The sequence below is a fragment of the Balaenoptera physalus genome (assembly GCF_965194825.1).
Source record: "Balaenoptera physalus genome assembly, chromosome: 19".
NCBI classification, from domain to species: Eukaryota; Metazoa; Chordata; class Mammalia; order Artiodactyla; family Balaenopteridae; genus Balaenoptera; species Balaenoptera physalus.
The window spans coordinates 63,364,646-63,379,522 of NC_138900.1; the positions used below are offsets into that span (position 1 = coordinate 63,364,646).

The 14,877-nt window shown below is 49.1% G+C and overlaps 1 protein-coding gene across 2 annotated transcripts in view; it reads left to right on the plus strand.

Moving 5' to 3' along the window:
• The window catches only part of OSGIN1 (oxidative stress induced growth inhibitor 1), a 54,091-nt gene that overhangs the window by 11,140 nt on the left and 28,074 nt on the right, over nucleotides 1–14,877 (plus strand). The window contains exon 1 of one of the 2 annotated variants that reach the window (XM_082437237.1): nucleotides 9,465–9,571. The exons of the other annotated variant lie outside the window; for it this stretch is intronic. The gene's annotated coding sequence lies outside the window, so the exon portion shown is untranslated. Of the gene's footprint in view, nucleotides 1–9,464; nucleotides 9,572–14,877 lie in introns of those variants that run through there. 2 annotated transcript variants of the gene reach the window in all.

The window sequence follows — 14,877 nt, forward strand, 5'->3', positions numbered from 1 at the left end:
CCCAAGACCTCAGGATCACGAGGCTGCCACCCTCCAAAGAGGCAGCTGATAGCTGACCTTCTGAAGAGGAAGGTCATGTGTTGAAACAGCCATGGGACTCATCAGTCCTGGCCTGAAGCCAGGCAGGAGGGGGCCTGCCAGGGGCATGGGCTTGTGAGGGTCTTACACGTCACACATGAGAGAAATTTATTAACAAACACGTGACACCTCTGTCCCTCCAACCTTAACCTCCACTCCTGCAGTGACACCAGTCGAGCCCAGAGGAACACTCTCCGTGTCCCTTGCTTTATGTCCTTGAATCAAAAGGCCGCTGTGCCCAGCACCGGTGGTTGGCTGGCTGTGCTGTCACCAGCAGACACAGCGCCGCTTCAGAGCCGAGGGGGCACTGGAGCGGCAGAAGAGCTTAGATGAGAAGGAAGACACATCATTCAACTGTCAGGCCCTTCCTTTCCGATGGCAGAAATCCAAGGGATTTTGGCAGGACCAAGTGTAGCCGCCCAGAAGGCCAGGGCGGTTCATGAGTTAGATACGCCTGTATTTTCTGACCATCCCAACCCACGGCCCCGTCCACAGAACCCCCAGACATAACTGTACTGTCATCTTTGTTCTGTGGATGACCTTCAGACACATAAAAACTGTAGCTTTACAGTACTTTTTTCCCTTTGATTTTGTCATCACAAAGACTACCTGTGACAGTAGAGGTTAGGACCTAATTTATCTGAACCCAGATACGGGTTCTAACCCTGGTGTCATCACTTATGAGCTATGGGGCCATTACTGAATTTACAATAAGTAAATGTAACCATTTTAGTTTATAAAACAGATGTAAGCCAGTAAAAAAAAATTTTTCTTGGCCCCTGATGGGGGCTTGTTTTTTTTCATTAATTTTTTTTTTTATTGAAGTATAGTTGACTTACAATGTTGTGTTAATTTCTGCTGTACAGCAAAGTCTTCAGCTATACATGTATATACATTCTTTTCCATTACGGTTTGTCACAGGATATTGAATATAGTTCCCTGTGCTATACAGTAGGACGTTGTTGTTTATCCATTCTCTATATAATAGTTTGCATCTGCTAATCCCAAACTCTCAATCCATCCCTCCCCTGTTCCCCCTCCCCCTTGGCAACCACAAATCTGTTCTCCAGGTCTGTGAGTCTATTTCTGTTTCATAGAGAAGCTTATTTGTGTCATATTTGAGATTGCATATATAGGTGATATCATATGGTATTTGTCTTTCTCTTTCTGACTTAGTATGATCATCTCTAGGTCCATCCATGTTACTACAAATGGCATTATTTCATTCTTTTTTTATGGCTGAGCAGTATTCCACTGTGTATATGTACCACATCTTCTTTATCCATTCATCTGTCAATGGACATTTTGGTTGTTTCCACGTCTTGGCTATTGTGAATAGTGCTGCTGTGAACGTAGGGGTACATGTATCTTTTTGAATTACAGTTTTGTCTGGACATATGCCCAGGAGTGGGATTGCTGGATCTTACGGTAGCTTTACTTTTAGTTTTTTTAAGGAATGTCCATACTGTTCTCCATAGTGGCTGTACCAATTTACATTCCCACCAACAGTGTAAGAGGGTTCCCTTTTCTTCACACCCTCTCCAGCATTTGTTACGTGTAGACTTTTTTTTTTTTAACATCTTTATTGGAGTATAATTGCTTTACAATGGTGTGTTAGTTTCTGCTTTATAACAAAGTGAATCAGTTATACATATACATATGTTCCCATATCTCTTCCCTCTTGTGTCTCCCTCCCTCCCACCCCTCTAGGTGGTCACAAAGCACCAAGCTGATCTCCCTGTGCTATGCGGCTGCTTCCCACTAGCTATCTATTTTACTTTTGGTAGTGTATATATGTCCATGCCACTCTCTCACTTTGTCACAGCTTACCCTTCCCCCTTCCCATATCCTCAAGTCCATTCTCTAGTAGGTCTGTGTCTTTATTCCCGTCTTGCCCATAGGTTCTTCATGACCATTTTTTTTTTCTTAGATTCCATATATATGTGTTAGCATATGGTATTTGTTTTTCTCTTTCTGACTTACTTCACTCTGTATGACAGACTCTAGGTCCATCCACCTCACTACAAATAACTCAATTTCGTTTCTTTTATGGCTGAGTAATATTCCATTGTATATATGTGCCACATCTTCTTTATCCATTCATCTGTCGATGGACACTTAGGTTGCTTCCATGTCCTGGCTATTATAAATAGAGCTGCAGTGAACATTGTGGTACATGACTCTTTTTGAATTATGGTTTTCTCAGGGTATATGCCCAGTAGTGGGATTGCTGGGTCACATGGTAGTTCTATTTTTAGTTTTTTAAGGAACCTCCATACTGTTCTCCATAGTGGCTGTATCAATTTATGTTCCCACCAACAGTGCAAGAGGGTTCCCTTTTCTCCACACCCTCTCCAGCATTTATTGTTTGTAGATTTTTTGGTGATGGCCATTCTGACCGGTGTGAGATGATATCTCATTGTAGTTTTGATTTGCATTTCTCTAATGATTAATGATGTTGAGCATTCTTTCATGTGTTTGTTGGCAATCTGTATATCTTCTTTGGAGAAATGTCTGTTTAGGTCTTCTGCCCATTTTTGGATTAGATTGTTTGTTTTTTTGATATTGAGCTGCATGAGCTGCTTGTGTATTTTGGAGATTAATCCTTTGTCAGTTGCTTCATTTGCAAATATTTTCTCCCATTCTGAGGGTTGTCTTTTCATCTTATTTGTGGTTTCCTTTGCTGTGTAAAAGCTTTTAAGTTTCATTAGGTCCCATTTGTTTATATTTGTTTTTATTTCCATTTCTCTAGGAGGTGGGTCAAAAAGGATCTTGCTGTGATGTATGTCATAGAGTGTTCTGCCTATGTTTTCCTCTAAGAGTTTGATAGTGTCTGGCCTTACATTTAGGTCTTTAATCCATTTTGAGTTTATTTTTGTGTATGGTGTTAGGGAGTGTTCTAATTTCATACTTTTACATGTACCTGTCCAGTTTTCCCAGCACCACTTATTGAAGAGGCTGTCTTTTCTCCACTGTATATTCTTGCCTCCTTTATCAAAGATAAAGTGACCATATGTGCGTGGGTTTATCTCTGGGCTTTCTATCCTGTTCTTTTGATCTATATTTCTGTTTTTGTACCAGTACCATACTGTCTGGATTACTGTAGCTTTCTAGTATAGTCTGAAGTCAGGGAACCTGATTCCTCCAGCTCCATTTTTCTTTCTCAAGATTGCTTTGGCTATTCGGGGTCTTTTGTGTTTCCATACAAATTGTGAAATTTTTTGTTCTAGTTCTGTGGAAAATGCCAGTGGTAATTTGATAGGGATTGCATTGAATCTGTAGATTGCTTTGGGTAGTATAGTCATTTTCACAATGTTGATTCTTCCAATCCAAGAACATGGTATATCTCTCCATCTATTTGTATCATCTTTAATTTCTTTCATCAGTGTCTTATAATTTTCTGCATACAGGTCTTTTGTCTCCTTAGGTAGGTTTATTCCTAGATATTTTATTCTTTTTGTTGCAATGGTAAATGGGAGTGTTTTCTTAATTTCACTTTCAGATTTTTCATCATTAGTGTATAGGAATGCTAGAGATTTCTGTGCATTAATTTTATATCCTGCTACTTTACCAAATTCATTGATTAGCTCTAGTAGTTTTCTGGTAGCATCTTCAGGATTCTCTATGTATAGTATCGTGTCATCTGCAAACAGTGACAGCTTTAATTCTTCTTTTCCGATTTGGATTCCTTTTATTTCTTTTTCTTCTCTGATTGCTGTGGCTAAAACTTCCAAAACTATGTTGAATAATAGTGGTGAGAGTGGGCAACCTTGTCTTGTTCCTGATCTTAGTGGAAATGGTTTCAGTTTTTCACCGTTGAGGACGATGTTGGCTATGGGTTTGTCATATATGGCTTTTATTATGTTGAGGAAAGTTCCCTCTATGCCTACTTTCTGGAGGGTTTTTTTTTTTATCATAAATGGGTGTTGAATTTTGTCGAAAGCTTTCTCTGCATCTATTGAGATGATCATATGGTTTTTCTCCTTCAATTTGTTAATGTGGTGTATCACGTTGATTGATTTGCATATATTGAAGAATCCTTGCATCCCTGGGATAAACCCCACTTGATCATGGTGTATGATCCTTTTAATGTGTTGTTGGATTCTGTTAGCTAGTATTTTGTTGAGGATTTTTGCATCTATGTTCATCAGTGATATTGGCCTGTAGTTTTCTTTCTTTGTGACATCTTTGTCTGGTTTTGGTATCAGGGTGATGGTGGCCTCGTCGAATGAGTTTGGGAGTGTTCCTCCCTCTGATATATTTTGGAAGAGTTTGAGAAGGATAGGTGTTAGCTCTTCTCTAAATGTTTGGTAGAATTCACCTGTGAAGCCATCTGGTCCTGGGCTTTTGTTTGTTGGAAGATTTTAAATCACAGTTTCAATTTCATTACTTGTGATTGGTCTGTTCATATTTTCTATTTCTTCCTGGTTCAGTCTCAGAAGGTTGTGCATTTCTAAGAATTTGTCCATTTCTTCCAGGTTGTCATTTTATTGGCATAGAGTTGCTTGTAGTAATCTCTCATGGTCCTTTGCATTTCTGCAGTGTCAGTTGTTACTTCTCCTTTTTCATTTCTAATTCTGTTGATTTGAGTCTTCTCCCTTTTTTTCTTGATGAGTCTGGCTAATGGTTTATCAATTTTGTTTTTCTTCTCAAAGAACCAGCTTTTAGTTTTATTGATCTTTGCTATTGTTTCCTTCCTTTCTTTTTCATTTATTTTTTATCTGATCTTTATGGTTTCCTTCCGTCTGCTAACTTCGGGGTTTTTTTGTTCTTCTTTCTCTAATTGCTTTAGGTGTAAGGTTAGGTTGTTTATTTGAGATTTTTCTTGTTTCTTGAGGTGGGATTGTATTACTATAAACTTCCCTCTTAGAACTACTTTTGCTGCATCCCATAGGTTTTGGGTCGTTGTGTTTTCATTGTCATTTGTTTCTAGGTATTTTTTGATTTCTTCTTTGATTTCTTCAGTTATCTCTTGGTTATTTACTAGTGTATTGTTTAGCCTCCATGTGTTTGTATATTTTACAGATTTTTTCCTGTAATTGATATCTAGTCTCATAGCGTTGTGGTCGGAAAAGATACTTGATACGATTTCCATTTTCTTAAATTTACCAAGGCTTGATTTGTGACCCAAGATATGATCTATCCTGGAGAATGTTCCATGAGCACTTGAGAAGAATGTGTATTCTGTTGTTTTTGGATGGAATGTCCTATAAATATCAATTAAGTCCATCTTGTTTAATGTATCATTTAAGGCTTGTGTTTCCTTATTTATTTTCATTTTGGATGACCTGTCCATTGGTGAAAGTGGGGTGTTAAAGTCCCCTACTATGATTGTGTTACTGTCGATTTCCCCTTTTATGGCTGTTAGTATTTGCCTTATGTATTGAGGTGCTCCTATGTTGGGTGCATAAATATTTACAGTTGTTATATCTTCTTCTTGGATCGATCCCTTGATCATTATGTAGTGCCCTTCTTTGTCTCTTGTAATAGTCTTTATTTTAAAGTCTATTTTGTCTGATATGAGAATTGCTACTCCAACTTTCTTTTGATTTCCATTTGCATGGAATATCTTTTTCCATCCCCTCACTTTCAGTCTGTATGTGTCCCTAGGTCTGAAGTGGGTCTGTTGTAGACAACATGTATACGGGTCTTGTTTTTGTATCCATTCAGGCAGTCTATGTCTTTTGGTTGGAGCATTTAATCCATTTACATTTAAGGTAATTATCGATATGTATATTCCTATTACCATTTTCTTAATTGTTTTAGGTTTGTTATTGTAGGTCTTTTCCTTCTGTTGTGTCTCCTGCCTAGAGGAGTTCCTTTAGCATTTGTTGTAAAGCTGGTTTGGTGGTGCTGAATTCTCTTAGCTTTTGCTTCTCTTTAAAGGTTTTAATTTCTCCATCAAATCTGAATGAGATCCTTGCTGGGTAGAATAATCTTGGTTGTAGGTTTTTCTCCTTCATCACTTTAAATATGTTCTGCCACTCCCTTCTGGCTTGCAGAGTTTCTGCTGAAAGATCAGCTGTTAACCTTATGGGGATTCCCTTGCTTGTTATTTGTTGTTTTTCCCTTGCTGCTTTTAATATTTTTTCTTTGTATTTAATTTTTGGTAGTTTGATTAATATGTGTCTTGGCGTGTTTCTCCTTGGATTTATCCTGTATGGGAACTCTCTGTGCTTCCTGGACGTGATTAACTATTTCCTTTCCCATATTAAGGAAGTTTTCAACTGTAATCTCTTCAAAAATTTTCTCAGTCCCTTTCTTTTTCTCTTCTTCTTCTGGGACCCCTATAATTCGAATGTTGGTGCATTTAATGTTGTCCCCGAGGTCTCTGAGACGGTCCTCAATTCTTTTCATTCTTTTTTCTTTATTGTGCTCTGCAGTAGTTATTTCCACTATTTCATCTTCCAGGCCACTTATCCGTTCTTCTGCCTCAGTTATTCCGCTATTGATTCCTTCTAGAGAATTTTTAATTTCATGTATTGTGTTGTTCATCACTGTTTGTTTGCTCTTTAGTTCTTCTACGTCCTTGTTACACGTTTCTTGTATTTTCTCTATTCTATTTCCAAGATTTTGGATCATCTTTACTATCATTACTCTGAATGCTTTTGCAGGTAGACTGCCTATTTCCTCTTCATTTGTTTGGTCTGGTGGGTTTTTGCCTTGCTCCTTCATCTGCTGTGTGTTTCTCTGTCATCTCATTTTGCTTAACTTACTGTGTTTTGGGTCTCCTTTTCACAGGCTGCAGGTTCGTAGTTCCCATTGTTTTTGGTGTCTGTCCCCAGTGGGTAAGGTTGGTTCAGTGGGTTGTGTAGGCTTCCTGTTGGAGGGGACTAGTGCCTGTGTTCTGGTGGATGAGGCTGGATCTTGTCTTTCTGGTGGGCAGGTCCACGTCTGGTGGTGTATTTTGGGGTGTCTGTGGCCTTATTATGATTTTAGGCAGCCTCTCTGCTAATGGATGGGACTGTGTTCCTGTCTTGCTTGTTGTTTGGCATAGGGTGTCCAGCACTGTAGCTTGCTGGTTGTTGAGTGGAGCTGGGTCTTGGTGTTGAGATGGAGATCTCCTAGAGATTTTCACCATTTGATATTACGTGGAGTTGGGAGGTCTCTTGTGGACCAGGGTCCTGAACTTGGCTCTCCCACCTCAGAGGCACAGCTCTGATGCCTGGCTGGAGCACCAAGAGCCTTTCATCCACATGGCTCAGAATAAAACGGAGAAAAAATAGAAAGAAAGAAGGAAGGAAGGAAGGAGGGAAGGAAGGAGATAAAATAAAATAAAATAAAGTAAAATAAAATAAAGTTATTAAAATAAAAAGTCAAAAATAATTGTTAAGAAAAAATTTTTAAAAAGTAAAAAAAAAAAAATGGACAGACAGAACCCTAGGACAAATGGTAAAAGCAAAGTTATACAGACAAAATCACACACATACACACTCACAAAAAGAGAAAAAGGGAAAAATATATACATATCTTAGCTCCCAAAGTCCACCTCCTCAATTTGGGATGATTCGTTGTCTATTCAGGTATTCCACAGATGCAGGTACATCAAGTTGTTTGTGGAGCTTTAATCTGCTGCTCCTGAGGCTGCTGGGAGAGATTTCCCTTTCTCTTCTTTGTTCGTATCTCCCGGGTTCAGCTTTGGATGTGGCCCCGCCTCTGCGTTTAGGTCGCCTGAGACCGTCTGTTCTTCGCTCAGACAGGACGGGGTTAAAGGAGCAGCTGCTTCGGGGGCTCTGGCTCACTCAGGCCGGGGGGAGGGAGGGGTACGGATGCGGGGCGGCGGTGGGCTGGCCGTGGCGATGTCTGCCCCCGAGACCAGAGTTCTGAACCACCCAACTGTGGGGCCTCTTGCCCACCTCCCCTTGCCTCGGGCTCACCTTGGCAAGAGGTGCCCATTTTCAGGGTGCCCCCCTTGAGGCCGAGGGTGCGCTGGTGGAGGTGCTGCGAGGGAAGGAGCGGGGCCCAGCCAGGACCCCGGGGCAGAGGCTGTCCAGGCTTCCCCCCTGCAGACCCCCGCCCGCCAGGATAGGGCTTTGTGATGCGACAAACAGGCCAGCCTGGCCTCCTGTCCCCCTGCTCCCCTGATGCCACAGCCAGGTTGGCGGGGTGCCCCCAGGGGAGGGCCAGCTCCACTGTGCCCACTCCTCCCCAGCCAGCGCTGGTCACCTGTCAGCCCTGCAAACCCAGCCTTACTTGTCACCAGGTAGGGAAGGCGGCCTGCGGCGAGAAGGGGCCAGAGAAGAGGGGGAGCTCCAGAGAGGTGGCGGCCAGGCCCTGTGGCCCCGTGGCCCCAGAGCGAGGAGGGTTAAGCCTGTGGGCTGTGGAGTCAGGGGGCCTGGTCGGGAGCCCCAGGGCTGTGCTTGCCGTCACGCGATCTGGGGAAAGCGCTGTGACCCCTGAGCCTCAGTGTCCCCAGCAGTAAAATGGGCTAACTCTGGTCCCTCCCCTGCGAGGGTGACGGGAGCTCCCTCTGGAAGCCCTAGCACACTCCCCCCACCCCACCCACCCCCGTGCAGAAGGTGCCAGAACCCGTCATCGTCCCTTGTCATCAGCCCACGTAAGTGGCCAACATCACTCCCATCTCAGCCCAGAGCCCGGGCTCTCCTCAGAGCACCAGCTCCCCACCGACTCCTGTGGACCCTCCGCAAGAAGCAGCCCTCGCCAGTGTGCCCACGCCCCTGCCACTCCGGGGCCGAGGGGGAGAGGGTGGCTAGGCCTCCCTCCCTGCCTCTGTCCTCCTAGGCCTCTGGCGCCACCTTGGCCCTGTGTCAGGCTGGTGGAGACAGGCCCGGGCGCTCTGACTCAGAGTCTCTGGCGAACCAGCTCCCCCAGAAGACCGCGTGCTTCACGGTGCGGGCCCCCCTCGAGTCCTGCAGAGGCACGCAGCCCCCAGGGATGCCCAAGGCCCCAGCCAGTCCTCCCCCCACCCCCCGGACAGGGGATGCTGCGACCTCACTGGGTCCTGACCCCAGCCCTGCCACTTTCTGCGGGGGTCACTTTGGGAAGGTTGTGCAGCGTCCGTTTCCTCGTCTGTGAAATGCCTGTAACCACATCTTCCAGGTGGGGAAGCTGAGATGCTCTGTGATGTGATGCAGGTGGGGCGCCGAGCCCCCGGGGGTGGGGTGAGTGGTCTGTAAGTGGTGCCCCCGACCCCATCCTCCGGGTGGTTGGTAGAACACCACTCCCACGATCTGTTGTCCTGGTTTAAATGGCTGGCCTCCAAGGCTGACGGCAGAGCTCCTGGGGCTTCCAGGCCACAGCCACCGGCAGCTGAGCTCAGGCAGAGCCAGGCTGCCCTGTGTGCCCAGCCTCGCTGGGCTGCACCTCGGGTAAACACCACGCCCAGGCGTTGCCCGGGCGTGGCCCAGGGGAGGTGGTTCTGCACCCGGAACGCTCCCTGCCCGATGCACCCCACCCCAATCCCAGGACCGGGAGCAGGACGCAGCCGGGCGCGACCGAGCTGAAAGGCCGGAGCTGAAACTTGGAGGGAAAGGTAATCCTCAGCAGCCCTCCCTGCAGGCTTTAATCCCCTGCAGTCCCTCCTGTGGGAGGTTTCTGGGGCAGCCGTAACAAACGACCACAAACTGGGCGTCTTAGCACCACAGAAATGTGTTCTCTCACGGTCCCGGGGCCAGAGCCCCAGATCAGGGCGTGGGCAGCGCACACCCCCAGGCTCTGCGGGAGCGTCCTCCCTTGGCTCGTGACTGTATCACTCCAGGCCCTGCCTCTGCGGTCACATGGCCTTCCCTGTCCCTGTCAGATCCCTCTCTGTGACAGGGACAATTGTCATTGGATTTAGGGCCACACTAAATCCAAATGATCTCATCTCAACCTCCTTAACCTGATTAACTTTGATCTGCAAAGACCCTTTTTTCTCAGTTGGCCGCATTCGTAAGTTTCTGGGGTTAGGACTTGGATGTATTTTCTGGGAGGCCACCCACCCACTCCTCCAGACTCCTCTCCCCACGATGTGATGATGTCTAAACAATGACGTGGAGACACATGGGGTTTGCCTGGTAGCAGTTCACGTGGCTCAGCTTACACCTTGACCGCCAATTCCTGTTACACACTCCCAAGCCCCTGGATATTAGAACGGATGGGGGGACGGGAAGGACAGGCGTCCAGAACGTCTGAGATGGAAAGTCCCAGGGGAGGAGCCCAGGCCGACCCCCTCATTTACAGATGAGAAACCTGAAGGCCAGTCGATGCTCCCAGGGAGCCAGGGGTTTGGAGGTGCCCTGGAAGAGCTGACCCCTCTGATGTTATGTCTCCAGGAACAGAAAGGTCGGCCCCAGAGGAAGGAACCCAGGAGCCTCTGGTCTCAATTGTCCCTCGCTTAAGGCGTGCTCGTAAGCCCAATTCATGCAGTGGTATTTATGGAACACCTACGTGCCAGGCCCCATCCTAGGCATTTGTGATCCACCAGGGAACAGGACAGAAAACACCCTCCCCTCTGGGAACTGGGATCCCAGTGTGGGGATTCAGACAAACAAATGAGCAAGTAAGTGTGTAGCGTGTAAGTGGTGGCGAGGGCTGTGTGGCAAGAGGCAGCTGGGTGAGGAGGGTAGGAGCTGCTATTTTTTTTTTTTTTAAGATTTATTTATTTTATTTTTGGCTGCATCGGGTCTTAGCTGCGGCACGAGGGATCTTTCATTGAGGTGCACGGGCTTCTCTCTAGTTGTGGCATGTGGGTTTTCTCGTCTCTGGTTGTGGCGTGCGAGCTCCAGGGCTTGTGGGCTCTGTAGTTTGTGGCACGCAGGCTCTCTAGTTGAGGCGTGCAGGCTCAGTAGTTGTGGCGCGCCGGCTTAGTTGCCCCACGGCATTTGGGATCTTAGTTCCCTGACCAGGGATTGAACCCGAGTCCCCTGCATTGTAGGGCAGATTCTTTACCACTGGACCACCAGGGAAGTCCCAGGAGCTGCTGTTTTATACAGAGTGCTCTGGCCACTGAGAAGACATATGAGCAGAGACCCAAATGGATTGGAGGAATAAGTCACATGGATGTCTGAGGAAAGAGCATCGTAGGCCCAGGGAACGGCAAGTGCAAAGGCCCCATGGTGGGAGCAAGCCTGGGGGAGGCCCAGGAAGGCAGAGAGGCGGGAGAGGAGATCAGACAGGTGATGCCGGGTCGCAAAGGACTGGTTTACACCCCAGGTGAGAGGGAAGTCGTCGCAAGGCTAGGGCCCCCTCCCTCTCCCCCCTCCCTCTCCCACCTCCCTCTCCCCCCTCCCCCTCCCCCCTCCCCCCTCCCTCTCCCCCCTCCCCCCCCAGCTTTGTTTGATGTGACTGTCCTAGCTGCTGCGTGGAGGATGGGCCGGTTTAGTTAGAAGGTTTGCAGCAACACGGCACAGATGTGGCAGCAGCTGGGGTGGTGTCAAGTGGTCAAAGTCCAAATACATTTGCAGGTACAGTGGGTGGGATCTGCTGATTGGGTCGGGGTGTAAAGGTTGCCTCTGAGCAGCTGGAAGGAAGGAAGAGCAGCTCTGGGGAGGGGGTTGGCGGGAAGAGGGGGAACCGGCTCTGGCACCCGGGCAGGGCGGGCTTCCCAGTGCAGGGAGCCGAGGTGGCCGGGCAGGTCCTGCCTCTTGAGTTCCCCCTTCTCCACCTGGCTGCATCTTCCCTTTGCCGGTTGCTGCCTGCCCGGGGCCGGAGGGTGGGGCACGGAGTCAGGCCCCCGCCCAGGGCCCTGCCTCGCCCAGTCCCGGCCAGAGCCAGGAGGATAGCACGGAGGTACGCACGCCGCTCCCCCGCCTTCAGAGCGCCAGCGAGGCCCCCGTGACCCGGTAGCCGTTGCCCCATCGGAGCAGGAGGTGGCAGGCCTGCAGGGGTGGGCGGGGTGCGAGCCTCCTCTCCAGGAATGTGGTCACAGCGTTAGAGACACAGAAGCTGAGATCCAGACCCCACGCCCCTGCCAGCGCAGACACTTACGCATGAGGGTGTGTACGCAGGGAGAGGTGGGAGGGAGCAGTCGGAATGGAAAAGACCCAGAACCCCAGGCCCCCGGTGGCCTGGTTTCTAGGCTGGCTCTGCCTCCTGGGCACCTCCATTAATAATGATGATGTGACGCTGCGGCTGGTGGCGGAGACCAGCCTTTCTGCAGGGCTCCCCGTGAGTCCTGCAGTTCTCAGCGTTCAGGGCTGTTCCCAAACCTGTGCAGGGCTTGCTATTTTTATCCTCATGCCACCTGTGGGGAAACTGAGGTCCAGAGTGGTTAAGTCACTTGGCCCAGGCCACACAGCTGGGAAGCACCCCTGAGGCAAGTTCCTCACCACACTGCCTCTCAGAGCTCTGTGTGGCCGGGCCTCCACCCTCCTCCCCATCACCCCCTCTCTTCACCCCCAGCCCTCAGCACCCTTGATCCCGCTGTCACCCTCACACCCACCAGGCCCTCCCAGCCCCAGGGTCTTCGTCAGTGCTGTCCTGTCTGCCTGGAGGCTCCTCACCTATCCTTCCGGGCTTAGTGGAAACGTCACTTCCTCAGAGAGCCTTTCCCTTCCCGTTGATTATCGATGGGTGCTGAATCAAGCAGGACCGCCACCTCCCACATTCTGTAGGTGATGCCCTTAGTTTTTTTTTTTTTTAAAGCCTTCAATTTTTTTAAAAAATTTATTTATTTTATTTATTTTTGGCTGTGTTGGGTCTTTGTTTCTGTGCGAGGGCCTTCTCTAGTTGCGGCGAGCGGGGGCCACTCTTCATCACGGTGCGCGGGCCTCTCACTGTCGTGGCCTCTCTTGTTGCGGAGCACAGGCTCCAGACGTGCAGGCTCAGTAGTTGTGGCTCACGGGCCTAGTTGCTCCGCGGCATGTGGGATCTTCCCAGACCAGGGCTCGAACCCGTGTCCCCTGCATTGGCAGGCAGATTCTCAACCACTGTGCCACCAGGGAAGCCTATGATGCCCTTATTAATGTGACCCAGGATCGCAGTACAAAGGACCATCCTCTGGCCCCACCCACTGAACCTAGCTCTGGAGCGGTGATTCTCAACCCTGGCTGCACGTGGGAATCACCTGGGGAATCTTTTAAAACCCCAGCGCCCAGGCCTCTAAGGGTGACAGTGGTTATTTATAGAACCGTCTAACCCAGGGTTCCCAAAGTGTGTTCCAGGGAACACTAGTTCTGCAAAATGCACCTTGAAGAAAGGGTGCGTGGCCAGTGCGTTTGGGAAATGCTGCTGTAAAGCCATCCCCCTACACCTCGCCATCAGATGCGTCAGGGTGGAAACTACCCTCCCTCCAAGGAAGGAAGGCAAAAAACGCCGGAATCAGGCTTCCTTCACTGGAAGGACCGCCTCAGATGAGAGCAGCTGGGGCCTCGTCCAGCGGTCAGGCAGTCAGAGAAGTTGCCAGCCTACCCTGAGCCAGGCGCAGATGCTGCAGGGTGTACAGGGCAGATATGGTCCCCACCCCTCCCCGCCCGAATCCTGGGCATGGCTGTGGGTGCATTACTCTGTACCCAGCTCTCACGCCCCTCTCCTCAGGCGGGTGTAGCCATGGAGCTGAGCAGAGGGAGGGCAGGATGGACATGAAACCCTTGGAGGAGAGACAAGTCACCACCAGGGTCCTTCCTGCCAAGCCGGGGGTCCTGGAGGGCCTTGGCTGGGTGCCTCCACCCTGGTCAGCCAGCAGGGGGTCGGGGGGCCGGCCTAACTCGAGTTCAGGGGTCCAAGGTGATGAGGCCGAGTTGAGAATGAACAGGAAGAGGCATCTGTCAAGTTTCAGGAGCCCGTATTCAGTCCTGTTTGAACTGTATCTGTTTATTGACCAGATGGTACAGGAAAATGGCCCAACATCCAGAAAGTGCCAGTGGGTTTATAGTGAGAAGTCAGTCCCCAGCCAGGCAGGTCCCCACCCAGAGACGCCTGCTGCAGGTGCTGGCGTGTCCTCCCAGGCAGCAGACCTGTCCCTCCCGTCTTACCACTCCCTCCTCCCACCCCCCTCCCTGCCTTCCTTCTTTTCCTGCACAAATGGAAGCAAAGTCTGCCCACCATCCTGATGTCCTGTTTTCACTCGCAGTCATGGAGAACCTTTCGTGCCATCCCAAAAAGAATGGCTGTAACATATTCTACTGTAAGAACGTGCCAAAACCTATTTAACGAGTCTCTTGACGATTGGCACTTGTGCCGTGTCCCGTTTTCTTCTAAACAATGCTGTAATGGATAACTCAAGGCAAACATCATTTCACACAGGTGCGAGTCTGCCTCTAAGACACATACCTCCCGAGGCATTGCCGGGTCAAGGCCATGTGCACTGTCATCATGACAGATGCGGCCAGAGCACCTCCCCAGAGGGTTCCCGCCGCCACGCCCACCCGCGATGCCCGAGGGATGCAGGCACTTCTGCTGAGTACCTTTCTGTCCTCCAGAAGCTCACCGTACCCCCGCCCCGACCACCCTCACCCCGGGTTTCTGACCTCTGGTCTCAGAATCATTTCTTCCACTGACATCCTATGCAGAACATTGATAACTGACAGAAATGGAAGTGAGCTGGGGTTCAGGCAGGGATGGGCTTCTGCTTCACTGTCCCCCAACCCCAGGACACCACCTTTGGGCCACCCAGCCGGGGCACAGGGAGAGACATTGAGTTCTCCCCGGGCTAAAGAGGCAAGAGGAGAGAGCATCCCTGGAGCCCCAGACCAAGAGGAGGAGTCACAGGGCTGGAGCCAGACCACAGAGGGCGCTCCAGACAGGCAGCCTGAGGAAGTGTCACCCGGCCCAGTGGCCTGCCCACCTATGAGGGCCGGCTGTCAAGCCTTCAGAAATTCCGTGAACCAGTTGTTAGGCACTCCCATTATTGAGAATTAA